Source organism: Dipodomys ordii, unplaced genomic scaffold (genome assembly GCF_000151885.1).
Source record: "Dipodomys ordii isolate 6190 unplaced genomic scaffold, Dord_2.0 Scaffold58, whole genome shotgun sequence".
In the NCBI taxonomy this organism is placed as follows: domain Eukaryota; kingdom Metazoa; phylum Chordata; class Mammalia; order Rodentia; family Heteromyidae; genus Dipodomys; species Dipodomys ordii.
The window spans coordinates 6,588,991-6,604,208 of NW_012267274.1; positions in this window are offsets into that span (position 1 = coordinate 6,588,991).

Below are 15,218 nucleotides of genomic sequence, written 5' to 3' on the forward strand. Positions count from 1 at the left end.
CACAGGGTTTCTAGAAAGGATGAAGGTGGTGGGGAAGGGAAGGGAGGAGGGAAGAGAAGGAGAAGAGAGGGAGGGATGGCCTCTCAGGAAGAGAAGAGCCTTCCGCCTGCATGTTGGGGAAATGTGTCAGCCCAGGTTCAGCAAGAACGGAGCTGCCTTCAGAAAAGGCTCGGGGCTGGCAATGAGAGACGCTGACCTATTTAAAGTGGTTAGAGAAGAATGGGAGTTATCAAGTTGGAAAGAAAAACTCAAGAAGGGCCCTTCATGCAGCAATCAGGCCTCATTCACTGGAACTGGCTGAGATGGACACACCACAAAAGATCTGTGTCCACTTCAGCCAAGGCCTGTGGGTCCCATTATCAATAGAAATGAAAATCTAATTAATAGACACTGTTTCACCCCCAAGCTGAATGCCGAAAACTGTAACTCAGACTCCTTATAAAGCAGAACACAGGCAGATAGCTAGATCCTTGTGTGAGGCGCTTTGCAAGTTTTCTTTTGCCCAAACCTTCTCCCCTAATGGGAGTCATTTGTGGTGAAAGCCATGTGAGCAGAAAACATCAGGTCTAAGGGGAGGTGGCTTGAATCTGTCTTTAGCAAGGGAAGGATAAGATGTATGTGGGTAGACCTGTGTGCATGCACGCGCACGCACGCACACACACACACACACAGTTAATACAGGGCCATCTCCCCAACCCCTTGAGTTGTGGTGATCCCTGGCATCTTTCACAGTCTACTTTCCCCTACATTTTACCCCAACATGGTACAAGACACACAGACTACAGGTCACACACAAATCAAGTGTGACAGGGAGGTGGGCCTATGAGAAGGCTGGGGACCTTGCAGAATCCTGACCAGGCTGAAGGCCGGGGTCCCCATGCTTCATGGTTGTTTAATAGCTCCTTTTCAGCCAGGCCCACACAGCCTAGCAGCCCTAGCTGAGAAAGAGCATTTCTGGTCTTCTTTTCCCTTTGTTTGTTTTGGCCACTGCCCTTTCCTGTCTGAGTTGAGATATCCCCTAGCTTTGTATTCGCCTGTACTCTCTAGGGCCATACTGCCCCTTGATGGGAGGTTCCATCAAGGTTCCAAGGGAAATGCTCCAAGCCTCCAGGAGCTGTGCCCTCGACCAGCCAGACAGGTGCCCTGGGACCACTCCGCTGCCATCCTGACACAGTGTCCTCTCACTCCAGCCACTTCTGCAGGGAAAACATGGGCAGAGGGTGTCTTGGCTCCCAGGCCAAGTCCTGTCATCAGAGTTCCCAGGTGTGTCTCTACACAAACACAACCACAGTCAGTGGCAGAAGGGGACTGACACAAGGTCTCCCCATAGGGTAGCGACAAAGCCAGGCCAACAACAGACATCTCTTCCTGGCCCAGCCTCCCAGAAATGGAGCAAAACCCAGATGCCAAGGGAAACGATGACCTTTCTCCTTGTCTGTTATCCACTGATGACAGAAGTTATGAACACCAACCTTCAAAACAATACAAAGAGTTATTGTGCTTACAGATGCAGGAAGAAAAGGAAGGAGAAACTTTATACATAATAATTTTTGCTATCAGATAAGAGATGTGGGTGACAGGCAGAAGCTAGAACGTGGCGCATTTAATTTAAGCTGTGGCAGTGAGGGGCAGTTTCACTGCAGCCATAATAAATTACATACAAGTGCCACCGAACAATAACAAAAAAAAACCTGTGGCCCATCTATTTCAGTCCCATTTACAAGAAATCAATATCAATACTTAATGCAATACTGGAGAAAAATGGGCAGAGATACAGAAAGCCTAATAAACCAGGATGAAGACGCCCAGTGATTCACTTTGGAAGAAAAAACTGTCTATATTTTCCATGTTGAGGGATATTTTACTAAAGCCATGCACTTAGAGGCTATGAGTTTTTCAGATCCAAGCTTACAATCACTTCTTTATTAAATTAAGAAAGTTCTTTAAGCTGTGGAATCCAATTCCTACCTGCAGACAGATGGATTTCATCTTTCCCAATTTACAGGGTGTCTTTCACTAAATTTTCCGTCTTGTTGTAGTCTTACGTTTTGTTATGCACACTTTGTGCAGAGTTCCTGCTGTGATTAACAGCCTAATGAAGCTTTGTGTTTGAGGCAGGAAGAACTAATCTGTGGTGTCGACCCTGATACGTTTGGGCAGCATGGGGTACGGAAGCCACGCAACTGTCTGGAGAAGACATCTCAAATGTCTATCCCGTGCTGTTCATGCGACAGACACCTGTCATCTGTCTCTCAGTTGTTTCCTGCCATTTGATGTGATCATCAGAGCCAAAATATTTATTTCCTGTCCCTACATACCTTCAAAAGCTGGGGATGGGACTCTGTGGTAGAAAGCCTACATAAGATGTAGAAGGCCCTGATTTCAATCCCAACACACTTGCACACACACACACACACACACACACACACACACACACACACACATACACGGTCTGTGTTTGCTCCCATGGACTGATGGTACATGTCCAGAACAGCCTGGCTCATTGAGGCATTAGCCAAATGTAACCTTTTCACCTGGACCAGCTGTGGCACCTGCAGAATTCAGCCTATCATGAATTTCCACAAAACACCCTCCCAGGAGCATGGATGAGTAAACCATAATATATGCACCTGATAGAGTGAAAAATGCACATGTGTGTGTACATGTGTACACGTCATATGTATATATACATGTTTTATACTTGTACATATTAGTTGCATATGAGCATGCATGTGTGCCCATTTTTATACAATGATATACACAAATGATAAACCAAAAACTAATTTTAAAAAAGTCTACTGTGGATTAAAGGGAAGAGGTTTGAGGTTAGGGCTTTTGAAATACAGCTTTGACTTTGAACCACGTAATGTTTTACCCATTTAAAAGCCTATTAAGTCAAAAAACAAACCCTAAAAATCTAACACAAGTAAACATGAATGAATCTAAATACATATCAAACTAGTAACATAGCATCAAATGTTTGTATTACCAGTTTTATTAATTGATTAATTTAAGTCCTTCCAGCTCAGTCCTATGACTCCAGGCCTTTAGTGGGATGGGCTCAGAAGTCAGTGCTGGTTACATAGAAGTCCTGTTACATAGAAGCTGGTGGTTCTGATGTTCCCAGGACTCCAGTGCTAATATCATCTTGGGAGACTTGAGGACAGAGCTGTTAACAGCAAGGTGTTGGTGAGGGTCACCATTGTCTAGGAGAAGTACAGTGATGATGACACGAGCAAGCTGTCAGAAACACAGAAACTCATGCTGCCGTCAGTGTCAGGAATAAACAATGTGTTCACAAGATACATCCATTTCCTTGACCAAGTACTCAGTAGTACTTTTACTAGAGAGCCAGGACTGTTGGCAATCACAAGTTCTTTTATTCCAGTCTTAATTTCTAATGATAACTCACACTTCACTATACGTATATATCTTATGCCTTAGAAGAGGTCAAATGAAGCTGGAGGGTTCTAAGAGGTTCCAAGTGAAGCACCAATGTGAAGAGGCACTGCAGGTGCTTAGATAAGATTGTGAGCCCAGCCCCAGAGTTGCGCTAGAGCAGATCTAATTCCAGCCTGGCTGGGTCCTGGCTGAATGACAGTGCGGGTGGGTGACATTGGGCAGGATCACGCTGAGCTGATGCCCCACGATTCAGAATCAGGAGTTCGCCATGCACATCCCCCATGGCTGTGGTGCCCCTGCACGCAGTGTTAGTGCCCTTCCTTTCCTGGGAGGAGCTGCATCCATCTTTGTTCTGGTGCCAGTGCCGAGCAGATGACTGTACATTTTTATGCAAATAAGCCACTACCACCTGTCCAGCACAGACCATGAAGCAGAGACTAACAGGTTATTTACGTAAATAAAGTATTACCATCTATGCACTTATCAAATGAAATTTAAAAAACACACAGATGCAAGGGTTTATCAAAACAGAGACAGGCCTATGAACACTTTAAGTAGGGGGTGAAGCAGGAGACCAGCACCAGAAGAACCTCAGTGACCTTGGGACTGTGGGACTCAAAAGACAGGACTAAACTTTACAGGCACTACGTAACTCTGACTTCTTGAAGATTATATTCAGAGTAAGATTAAGATCATCACATTTTGTCCAAACTCTCATTTTTACAGATGAAGAAATTGAGTCAGCAGAGAAATGAAAATCAGATAGCTAGAATGTCACGGAGGTTGGTCAGGCTGTGGGTCTCATCATTGCTTCCTCCTCCAACCAGGCTGCCCATGAGAACCACGGACTTTTCTTTACCACCCGGGAAAGACTATTTGCAAAACACCCAAGAGCAGGGGCTGGGAAGGTGGCTCAGTGGTAGAGTGCTTGCCTTGTGCACATGAGGTCCTAGGTTTGATTCCTCAGCACCACATACACAGAAAAAGCTGGAAGTGGTGCTGTGGCTCAAGTGATAGAGCACTCGCCTAGAGCTGAAAAGCTGAGAGACAGCGCCCAGGCCCATAGTTCAGGCCCACGACTGACAAAAAAAACAAAATAAAATCCCCAAGAGCAATAGTAGGAGCTCTCATTCCCCTAATATTTTCTCTTCAACTAGACTTGTGGGGGGTCTCCTTTACACCTGCCCTCATCCCAAATTTCTAGCAAGCTCTGCCCAGGAGCTCAGCTGCCTCCTCTGTAAAATCCTGCAGGTCTGAAGATGCCAGTGTCCCCAAATCCCCCCAAGGAGTAGTCAGGAGACTGCAGCCAACTGATTGGATCCTCGCTTCTTTTCATGTAGCCCTGTGCCTTTATTTAAGTCTTTCCCTGTTCTGCCCCGTGAAGAATCAAGATGTAGATGTTGAGGGAATGAGCTCTGAACCATTTCAAAAGGTTCCAGTCTAGCTGATGAGTGCCTATGGACTCCAGCTGAACACAATGAGGCTGGGAAGACAGCTGGGTGAGTAGCAGAGTGAGGAGACAGCTGGAGCAAGCGTAGGGAGAAGTAAAGAGGACATTGGTGTCTAGGACCCGCACGTGTCCTCATTGGAGATGGAGTTGAGCCATGTGTAATATGGGGGGTGCATGAAGGTGCTGGGTCCCTGGCTCAGGGTTCTTCCAAGAATGGTAGTGTTAAAATTACTTTGTCCAAGGAAAAGGAGGGGCTGCTTCCTCTGCCCCTGAGGCCTCGCCCTCTCTGCTCCATGAATAGCAAGGATTTCTCAAGGAAGTCACCTTGGTTTGTCCTTTGGAGGCATTTGTCCCACTTACTGTCCTCACTTACTGAAATTCGATCATGCCGTCTAACCACACATCCCTCAGCTTCCGGTGTCACCTCCCCGGCCCCGCTGACACCTAGTGCCGGCCATCCTCAGATCCCTCTGTGTCCCCTATGAACAGCCCCGGCCTTCTGAGAGCCCCATTCTACAGAGGAGCCTCCCTAGCATGCACCACTGCCAGAAAAAAACCAACCGGAGCACATCCAGCAAGGGCTGTGATTCTGGCATGCTGCTCCAGTCCTGGTGGCTGTGGGGTCCTCGGCGTCTCCGCTGGCAGCAGGTCCGTTTCTGTTTCTGTTGACGTGCAGCCTTCTGGCCTGGATCTCTCTCCACTCTTCTTACAGGATGCAAGTCATGACTTCATCATAATTTGATGGCCTTTGCAAAGACTCAAATCCAGCTAAGGTCCTATTGCAGTACCAAGGTTTAGGACAAGCAAATCCTTTAGAAGGACATAAATTAACCCCCTAGATAGTTGCCCAGTATCTTTTTTTTTTTTTTTCCGTCTGTCCTGGAACTTGAACGCACGGCCTGGGCTCTGTCCCTGAGCTCTTTTGCTCAAGGTTAGCACTCTACCACTTTAAGCCACAGCTCTACTTCTGGTTTTGAGGGTGTTAATTGGAGATAAGAGTTTCATGTGGACTTTTCTGCTGGCTTTGAACTGTGATCCTCATATCTCAGCCTCCTGAGAAGCTAGCATTACAGATGTGAGTCACCACACCTGTAGCTTCATGACCAGCCCTTCCTACATCAGTGCTTCCCTAAGACAACACATACTTCCTGCCTACCTTCAGTCTACCCCTCTGCCTTCTACTGCAGATACCAGGCCAAAGGGTGCATTCTCTAAAAGCTCCCACTGATCTAATTTAAGTTGCACATGGTGACTTCTCCATAGTCCCTATCTTACTGTGCACAGACACTTGTGGAATTATTTTCATCTGTGTTTGCCTCTCTCTGAGGCTGCATGCTCTGTGGTGACACAACCAGGCTCCTCTGCAGCCCCATGCACCCAGAACCCAGCAGGGATACCCAGCAGGGTTTGAGCCTCCAGGACTCAAAGACACCAGCACAGGTAACATGGGGTCCCTCATCTTTGGCTCAGTAGAGAAGGAAGCCAATAACTAAGGAAAATGGAAGGAAATATCGAATAGCATCTTGAACACCTTTGCTGTTACCAAGAAGCTATGGCCTCAGGTTCCAAACCTTAGGACTTTTGAATCCGGTCCCTGAAAGCACACGGTGCCTGGCAAGGGAGGTTATAACAAGAAAATGCCCGCGACCTGCCGTCGAGGCTCCTGGTTTGTCCGTGGTGGAAGCAGGAAAGGGGGGCGAGGCCTAGGTCTGGTAGAATTCCCACAAACATGCACAAGCACTGGGAGCCATCTTGTCATCCCTCCCCAAGTCAGCAGACAGCCAGTCCTGGCTTCCAGAGGGCGCTTCTAGCAATACTCAGGCCTGCTTCCGTTTTTGTTGCTTCCGGAGTGTGACTAATCCAATTTGTCCCTTCCCCACCAAGCTCGGGGTCCTTCCCATTCTGCTCTACACTGCAGGCGTGGCCTATTGTGCAGCAAGAAATCTATGGTGATCAATGCAAGGCAGACTGCATAAGAAGGCAAATTACACGAATATGAGTTAGAGATAACTATGATTAATCCTTCAGCCAAGCAGAGCCCGATTCCCATCATGCCCTTGGGCAGCTCAAAGGTGACAGGGCTAAGGACAGCACTTGTGATCGCTGCCTCACAGAGCCATTCATTACGGTGATGTCCCCATCACTGAGCTTACTGATGAGATTATTGATCCTGAGAAATAATTATACGAAATGCAGCCGGCGAACACGGGCCATTGTCTTTGTAAGTACTTACTGGTGAGGGATGTAAGCTTTTGTCATTCTAGAAAGGCCTTGCTTTTATGAATTAACTGATGATACCTTTTCAAGCTAACAATTGTTACTTGTGCTGGGAGAAAGAGCCAAAGAGATGGGGGGGGGGGGGGGGAGGAAATAACAGAAAGAAATCTCCATGTCTGGTTAAGGCCTAGGGAAAAACATGGGAAGTCTGGTACCCAGTAGATGGTGCTGTGATCAAATTCTAAAACCTGTCACAGCAGATGCTTAGAAACTGCTAGAGAATGTGTAGGGGACGTGGAAAGCGGTACAGAATTAAAAGGACACAAATTAAAGGGGATCCAGCCATTTCCCTGGATTTAGAAACAGATTGTGGTAAGAATGATGGTGATGATAATGATGATGATAATGATGACAATGGTAATGATGATGACATCAGTGAGTTCAGATAGAGAGAGCAGGGAGCAGGCTTCCTGGGGGAACCATAGACAAGGGGAGCTTCTATATCTGTAGTAGTCAATGCAAGATGATAGGAGAGGATAGTCCCTCCCGCCCCCCTCCCAGCCAAACTGATCACACACACACACACACACACACACACACACACACACACACACACATACACACAGAGCGCACTAACCCAGTCACTCCAGGAAAATCAGCTGACGGAAAAAGGGCCTTTCAACACTGAATATTAAGTGGCATCCAAGGTATCTTTAATCCACCTCACTGAGAACAAATATCATTTATGTATATTTTTCCCACATCTTGGAAACTGCTCAGGTTTTTGGAACACATGACTCATGTAGACCCAAGTACACAAATGAATGACATCTTTTCCTAGACCACCCCCCCCCTCACTGGTTTGTTACAAGTCCTTTCAGACCTTCTGGAACCCACCGCCCCTCCATGGACAAGGGAGCCTCAGATAGAGACAGCAAGACTTTGAAAACATCTGGTGAAGCAGATGTCACTAGTCTAGCTGGGAGAGGAGGGACTCTCAGTATCCTGAGGTAAAAGATCCAGGAGGGATGTTGATCCATATCATAATTATGTCAAATTGTAGGCAGCGGTTCTTACCAATGACTATTTTTCCAATACTTAGTAGTGAAGAATTTACCATTTGATAGAGCCGTTTGGTAAGGATTACCACAATCACGTGCTTTGCTTTTATTTGCATATTCCTCCAAGTACCAAAAGCCCAGGTGTGCCCGGGTCACACTGGGCATATGTTGATTCTCAGCCACTTAGAAAGGGTCTGTCATTGACCACGCTGAGCCCCAGGCCCAATCACAGACACCCTCGGTGTCTTTGGTCACTGTAGGCCTCCCAGAACTATTTCCTGAATGGATGCATGAGCAAATGGACCAAAAGTGATCAGTAAGCTGGTGAGCACTTTACCACCAGGGAGGAATGACAGGTCATTTGGTTACAGAATTTCATGATCTAGTGTCCTTCAAAACTTCCCAAACAGTGATCTAGCTTTGAAAATAATGGAAAACAGTGTTTTACCCTTCCATTCAAACCTGCATTTGTTTAGGACCACACTGTAGGGGATTTTAGAATTGAGCTCTGCTCAAGAAAGACACAGATCCTCACCTCATGGAATTCAGTCTGGCAGAGACCCAAAACGGTAACCAAGAAATTACCTAGATGAGTGTTTATTTAAGTACACAGGAGATGCACACCTAGAAGGAGAAGCATGGATGCTATAAAGGTAAACCAAGGAACAGGGCCCAAAGAGTGGCATCAGAGCTGAGATTAGGACATTCAGGAGTGGAGGACAGAAGAAAACCGCCACATGTTTGATCTCTGCCATGCACTTGAATGACTGGCAGCCATACAGGGTAACTGTGAGGAGAAAGCCACGGTCTCTGGATGGGGACAAAGAAGTGCCCTGGCTCCGCGCTGGGCCCTGAGCACTCTCCTGGCTGTAGAAACACCTGCCTGTGCCACATGCACAGGCCTCCAGCTGCAAGTTCAGCCATCCCTTTTCCCCTGTGTCTCTGGGTCAGAGTCAGCCATCTTACCGTTCAAGACCCAGAAGGCTGAAAGGAGGGAGCTGCCCCCATACTTTCCAGTGCAGCTGCAGGACAATGGAGAGAGAGTGGTCAGCCCTGCACACTGAGGTCACTGACTCACCTTTGTGCTTCAGGCAGAGGTCGGACGGTCTAAGGGACACTGCATCACTTGGTCAGCCCCTCCCACGGTTGTGTAAAGCCTCTGCCCCCTGTATCAACTCATTCCTCTGCTCAGAATGCCTGAGTACAGCCCTAACCCTATAGTCCCTGCCTTGGAGTGAAAGGGCCCATTGAAATGGTGCGTGCCAAGATGGTGGCCAAGGTAGCAGCTCCCAGAGTGTTAGCTCTTTAATGTCACTTCCTGGGGAAGCAAGGTTGGTCGGTGGGACTGTGTGGGGGTTGGATCTTCAGACTTATGTCACCTAAGTCACTTGCTATAAGCAAAATGGGGCCAAAAGAGCAGGTGGCATGAAGAGATTTAGCGACAGCCCAGGAAGGCAGTCACTGTCCAGGACAGAAGCACATATGTTCTGTCTGGCTGCTGCTATGGCTGACGCTCCTGCAACCCATCTTCACCTGCCCAGGGATGGAGAGGGAGGAGTCAGGCCAAGCAACTCCTCCTACATCACTCTGCAGCCAAAGTGAATGTTTCAATACGGTATTCTAAGGTACTTGCCAGTTGTTGTAATGGGTGAGAAGTGAATTTTTCCCTCCCCTGTGCACACCTTCCCTACCAGGTAGGCCAGACTTCTACAGAGTGGGGTCCGCCCAGGACAATGCTGGCAGCAAGGACACAGGCTCTTCAGTGCATGCCAGACTCAGTCTCGGTGCTTCCAAAGGCCAAAAAACGGAGAAAGACAACCCTAGAGACCAAGTTACCTCCTAAGATCTTCCATACTACCTTTTGCTCAGCTTTTGCCAAGTTGTGAGAACCCAAATAGAACTTGAAAAGCACCAAAAAGAAATTCACTAGTCAAAATTTTACAAGTTAAATTCAGGAAACGGTCTTGCTGGGGAAAAAAACTGTTTAATGGGGCAATAATCTGCATAAGCCATTGTCTCCTTGGCAGTTAGGAATCTCAAAGCCAAACTGAGTAGTTTGGGATATTAGTGCTATGGACCCCTATGGTTTACAGTCCTGAATTTTATTTTCTAAAGTTTGGCCTACAATCTTTGATGTTTATGAACGCTTGTATATGAATTTACAGCCTGGCATTTATTCATAGAGGCTGACTTTAAAAATAGAAATAAAGCCATAAATAAATAGCAAGAAGAAAGAAGGACAAATGGAAGAAGACTTAGAGAAAAAGCCGGCCAGATCCTGAGAAACAAACCAGAAATCCAAAAGAGACATTCAGACTCGCTCAACAGCAAGCCCAGGCCAGCAGGGATCTGGACTCTCCTTTCAAACAGGCACCATTTGAGAAATGTTCTGCTCTGAAACATGGGAAAATGAGAAATTATAGAGCCTATCTAACAAATCAAAAATAAATGAAGTAACAACATAAAGGTAGATTTACTGTTATTTATAATTTACCATTTTTACCTTGTTTTCAATTGTCTCTCGTCCTCTTCATTTGAGGAGCCCATTACATTTTATTATGCTAAACCCTATCTTCTGTCACATAAATTACAGTTAAAGATCTTAATATTAAAGCCTCTTAGCTCTGAGATCATATTTCAAGCTTTGTTCAAACCAGACGTTAATGCTGGAATTGAACACAGAACACTTTGTCTTCATTACCCCTGATCTCAAAAGTATAATACAATTTTTGCTATATATGGCACAAAAATGCCTCTTGGTATAACACTGAATTATGGAGATATATTGATTTCTGCAGTATTTTGACAAAACAATAAAACTAAACCTGTTAGCTCCTAAACAGATACCCAGACATCAGCCAGGCCATGATAGCAGTGGTCATGAAGATAAAGGCTTCATTTAGCCCAGTTACAACAGGAAACTATTCAAACCTGATTCCACCAAGCAAGTGATTACTGGCCATTCTTCCCTCATCCTGTTCTTTCCCAGGACAGAGAAGAGAGAGAAGTTTTGTCATTGGGTTTGGCTCAAATGAGACTCCCAAAAGAGGCCTCACCTCCCAAATAGGGGATCCTGAGCCCCTAACAAAATCTCTTGGGGAATAAAGTCTCCCCGTAAATAAAGGGAGAACAATATGGGCCCTATGGAGTACTTGAGGGGAGTTATGCACACACACACACACACACACACACACACAGTGCACCTAACCTACCCTCGGCCCAGTATTCAGTAGAGCCTTGTTAAATGGCGACTGCTAAAAATATTCCTCAAAGAATGTTTGACAGAAGGTGTGTCATACTAGAACGAGCTAGAAGACCTGGTCAAGATCTCACCCTTCCTTCATCTCCATTCTTTCCTGCAGTCCATTCATTTATCCATCTCTATTTTCTCCTCTAGGAAACAGGGGTAATCATGCCTGCCTAGCCAATCCCAGAGGGTTATTTGGGGACAAAGTGCAATAAGAGACATGCTGGTGCTTTGCAAAGGGAAAAATGCAGCACACGCATGAAGGATTATTACCACAAATCAGTCTCCTAAGCACCCTCAGAGTGCTGTGTTGTTCCGAGTCAGGCATTTGGCCAGCACAAAAAGAAAGAGGACTTTTCAAGGATAAATCAACGTGTCCTTTTCCCCCTAATAATGGTGATGATAATAGCACCACAATCGTACAACTAACTTTTCCCTCTGGTAATGAGAAGAGGAATGTTACCACCACCACCGCTCACATTTATTAAACTCCTACTATGAGATTTTCAGCTGGAATGGTTGTCCTTTTTCGTTCTCACACCTACCTGGAACATCAATACTGCTGTCACCAGTGTTATGGTGACATTCAAACTGTGATCCAGAAAACCAAAGGACCTACCCCACGTGTCATTGCTACTGAGTAGGAGGCCAAGGTGGACCTGCCCACCTGACTTCACATCTGGGGTTCTTTCTACCACACTCTTGAGGAGGTCCAGCCAGACCTGGCCGGGGGGGGTGCAGAACTACTGAGAACGGTCAGTCTGTGTAAGAGACAATCGTTGATCCCTGAATCAGCAGACCCCATTGTGCAAACAACTGTGCTATGCCAAGAGCTTGCTCTCAAATGGAAGCTACTGACCCACCCTGGATTTGGAATGGCCCACAGCAGGAGATGATGGACACTTTAGAACCCAGAAAGATACTGCAACCTTGGCCATACTTTCTGATTCTGGATTATGTTGGTTAAAGAGAGGGGACTCCATGGTGAGAAGACCAGCACTGGAGTCTTGGCATCCCAGTTTCCTAACTGAGTAATCATAAGCAAGGGCTCTCATCCTTTGAGCCTCAAGCTTCTCCTCCAGAAAGAAAGGAACTACAAGTCAAACACAAATCAAACTGTTTTATCCAATCAAATTGCTGTGTAGTAAAGTGAGGGTACGAAAAGACTTGGAAAACTAAAATTTGGCCTCGGTGTCTCCTCTACTTGTTTGTTCCCACTACACTGAGTTTTAGGACCTCATTGTGATGTTGTCATGTGTACTGACTTCTTGTCCTAAGATCAGTTCACCAACAAACAAGCACAAGGTCTCTCCAAGAACTGCCCCCCTGCAGACACAAACCTAGCTTGTGAGCAAACAGAAGTGTGTGCTCAGGATCACTGATCTGTTTTCCGTGGGTGAAGAAGAAATGAGAATAGAATGTGCCTATACACAGCTTCCAGCAGTTTAGCGGTCTCTCCTTCAGCAACTCTCAACAATGCCTTCCAGGCCCAGATGTGCAGCTGCCAACTAGAACATACCACACTCTGTCCTCCCACCCCAAACTGCCTGAAGTCCCCAACTTATCCACCAGTTATCTTGTTTTGCCTCTAGACCTCAACTCAGTCAAGATGTCTTCATGCAAAGGCAATGTTACAAGTGATATGAAGGCGTTCCATTTCTCAGTTACTTCCATACTAGCATTCATATTTATTTGTGTGAGTCTTTCATTTCTGTCTTCCTATTTTTTCCCTAGATAATAAATTCTGGATGGGAAAGAGATGTATCTTATTTTGCTTAGATAACCTTAATGTTTAATACAGCAACTGGCATCAGTAAATTCTCCAAAAAAATATTGAATTCATTAATTAATAGTTGGAAAACATCATGCTTCTCACTTACTTTCTTTTTACATGTGTGTGGTGACTTTCAATTAATTTAAACAGCATTGGTAAACCTAAGCCCCTACCTCACACAGTACACAAAATTAACCCAAATACAAATTAAAACTAATAATAATTCTAGAAGGAAAAAGTAGTTTAAAAACTCATGATCTTAGGGGAGGATAATATTTCTTACACAGAAATAAACTTGTCTAAGAATGGCTTTTAAAAGTTAAAATCATGAGTAAACTTCACCAAAATTAAATGCCTTTGTCTGCAGAATAAACCACTTGAAAAATAAAAAGACAAGGCAAAGATTGGGAGAAAAATATTTTAATACACATATCTGAGTTCAAAACAGGTCCTATATCTAGAATATATGTAGAGCGCTTATAGCTCTGTAACTTTTTTGTTACATTTGTATTATCTTTAAGTACAATGCATGTTGATTAATGTTGCCTTTCACCATTCTCCTCTCCCACTCATCTATCCCAATTGCACCCTTCCCCTCATGGTACCTGGTTCCAATTCCACGTGAGGACAAACCTTTTAATAAACATAACGAACAGAAGAGCAGCATGGTCTAAGCCCTCCCTCCCCTGCATATGTCACATCTGAGCTGCAGAGACCCAAGAGGAGTGTGTGGCTGTTCTCAGACACCAAAAATGGAATTTTGAAAGGGAATTTAAGGGTGAAGTTATGTGTTATGTTTGTTTGTTTTGTGCCCATCCTGGGGCTTGAATTCAGGGCCTGTGTGAGGTTTCTGAGCTTCTTTTGCGCAAGGCTGGTGCTCTACCACTTGAGCCACAGCGCCACTTCCAACGTTTTCTGAGTCACTTGTTGGAGATAAGAGTCTCACACAGGCTTTCCTGCCTGGGCTGGCTTCAAGTCTCAATGTGCAGATCTCAACCTCCTCAGTAACTGGATTACAGACCTGACCCACCAGTGCCCGGCAGAAGTGATGGTTTTTAAAGAGTACAAAACGTTTGATCTCCTGCCTTTTTCCCTCCTGTGCGTCTTCCATACAGAAATCGGAGGACCCTTCAAACTCAGCCTGGGAAAGATGTCCCATCTGCCTAAAAGAACCTCCCATGCCCTCACTCTCTAGAGATTGGGCTTTTTGTGGCTCTGTTAGTATTCATAATAAATGACTACCACAGTTGACAACAGAAACTTAGTCGTTCATGGTTCTGGAAGAACCTCCATAGTTCTAGAAGGAACTCCTGCACCAGGCAGACTGGGCCATCTCTGAAGGTTCTCGGGGAGAACGCATCCTGCCTTCACTGACCTCTGACAGGCATTGCTTTCCTGGACTTTGTGGCTACCTCAATGCCTATCTCTGCCTCTGCCTTCCTTCAGCCCTCTCTACTCTGTGAGTCTCTCCTAAGAACACTTGTTTTTGGATTTAGGAACTACCCATCAGCTAACCCAAAATAATCTCACCTTGAGCTCTTCAATAACACCTTTGAAGCCCCCTTTTCCAAGCTTCAGGTTCAGAGAGTGAGGACATAGATGCATCTTTTTGTAGGCTACCATTCAGCCCCCCACACTGACATCCGGCCATGCTTTCATTGGCCTTAGTTTTCTTTTTCTTTTTATTGACATCCAGGGAAGAGCATAGCATTTTCCCAAACAACAACCCAGCAGCCAGATAGAGAAACACATCTCATGGCCCTTTGCCTCTGCTGTGAATGGGGATGACCACAGAAGGTGCCCTTGGGTCCGTTGTGAGGACACCTTGCGTTAATAGTTATGAAAAGCTCAGCTGTGTACCAAATGCCTAGGAAGGTAAACTCACTATGAGAACTTACCATTTTCTCAAGCAGGACAGCTTAAAGAGCTCTTGTCTTCCTCGGGAGACTAAAGATGGCAAGATAGTTTAGCAGGAGAAAACATTTGCGCATCATCAGAGCCTAGTCTTGAGTAAGAGCAGAAAGGACCTCCCCCACTTCCACTTCCGGCTGCTTCCAGACAAACAAA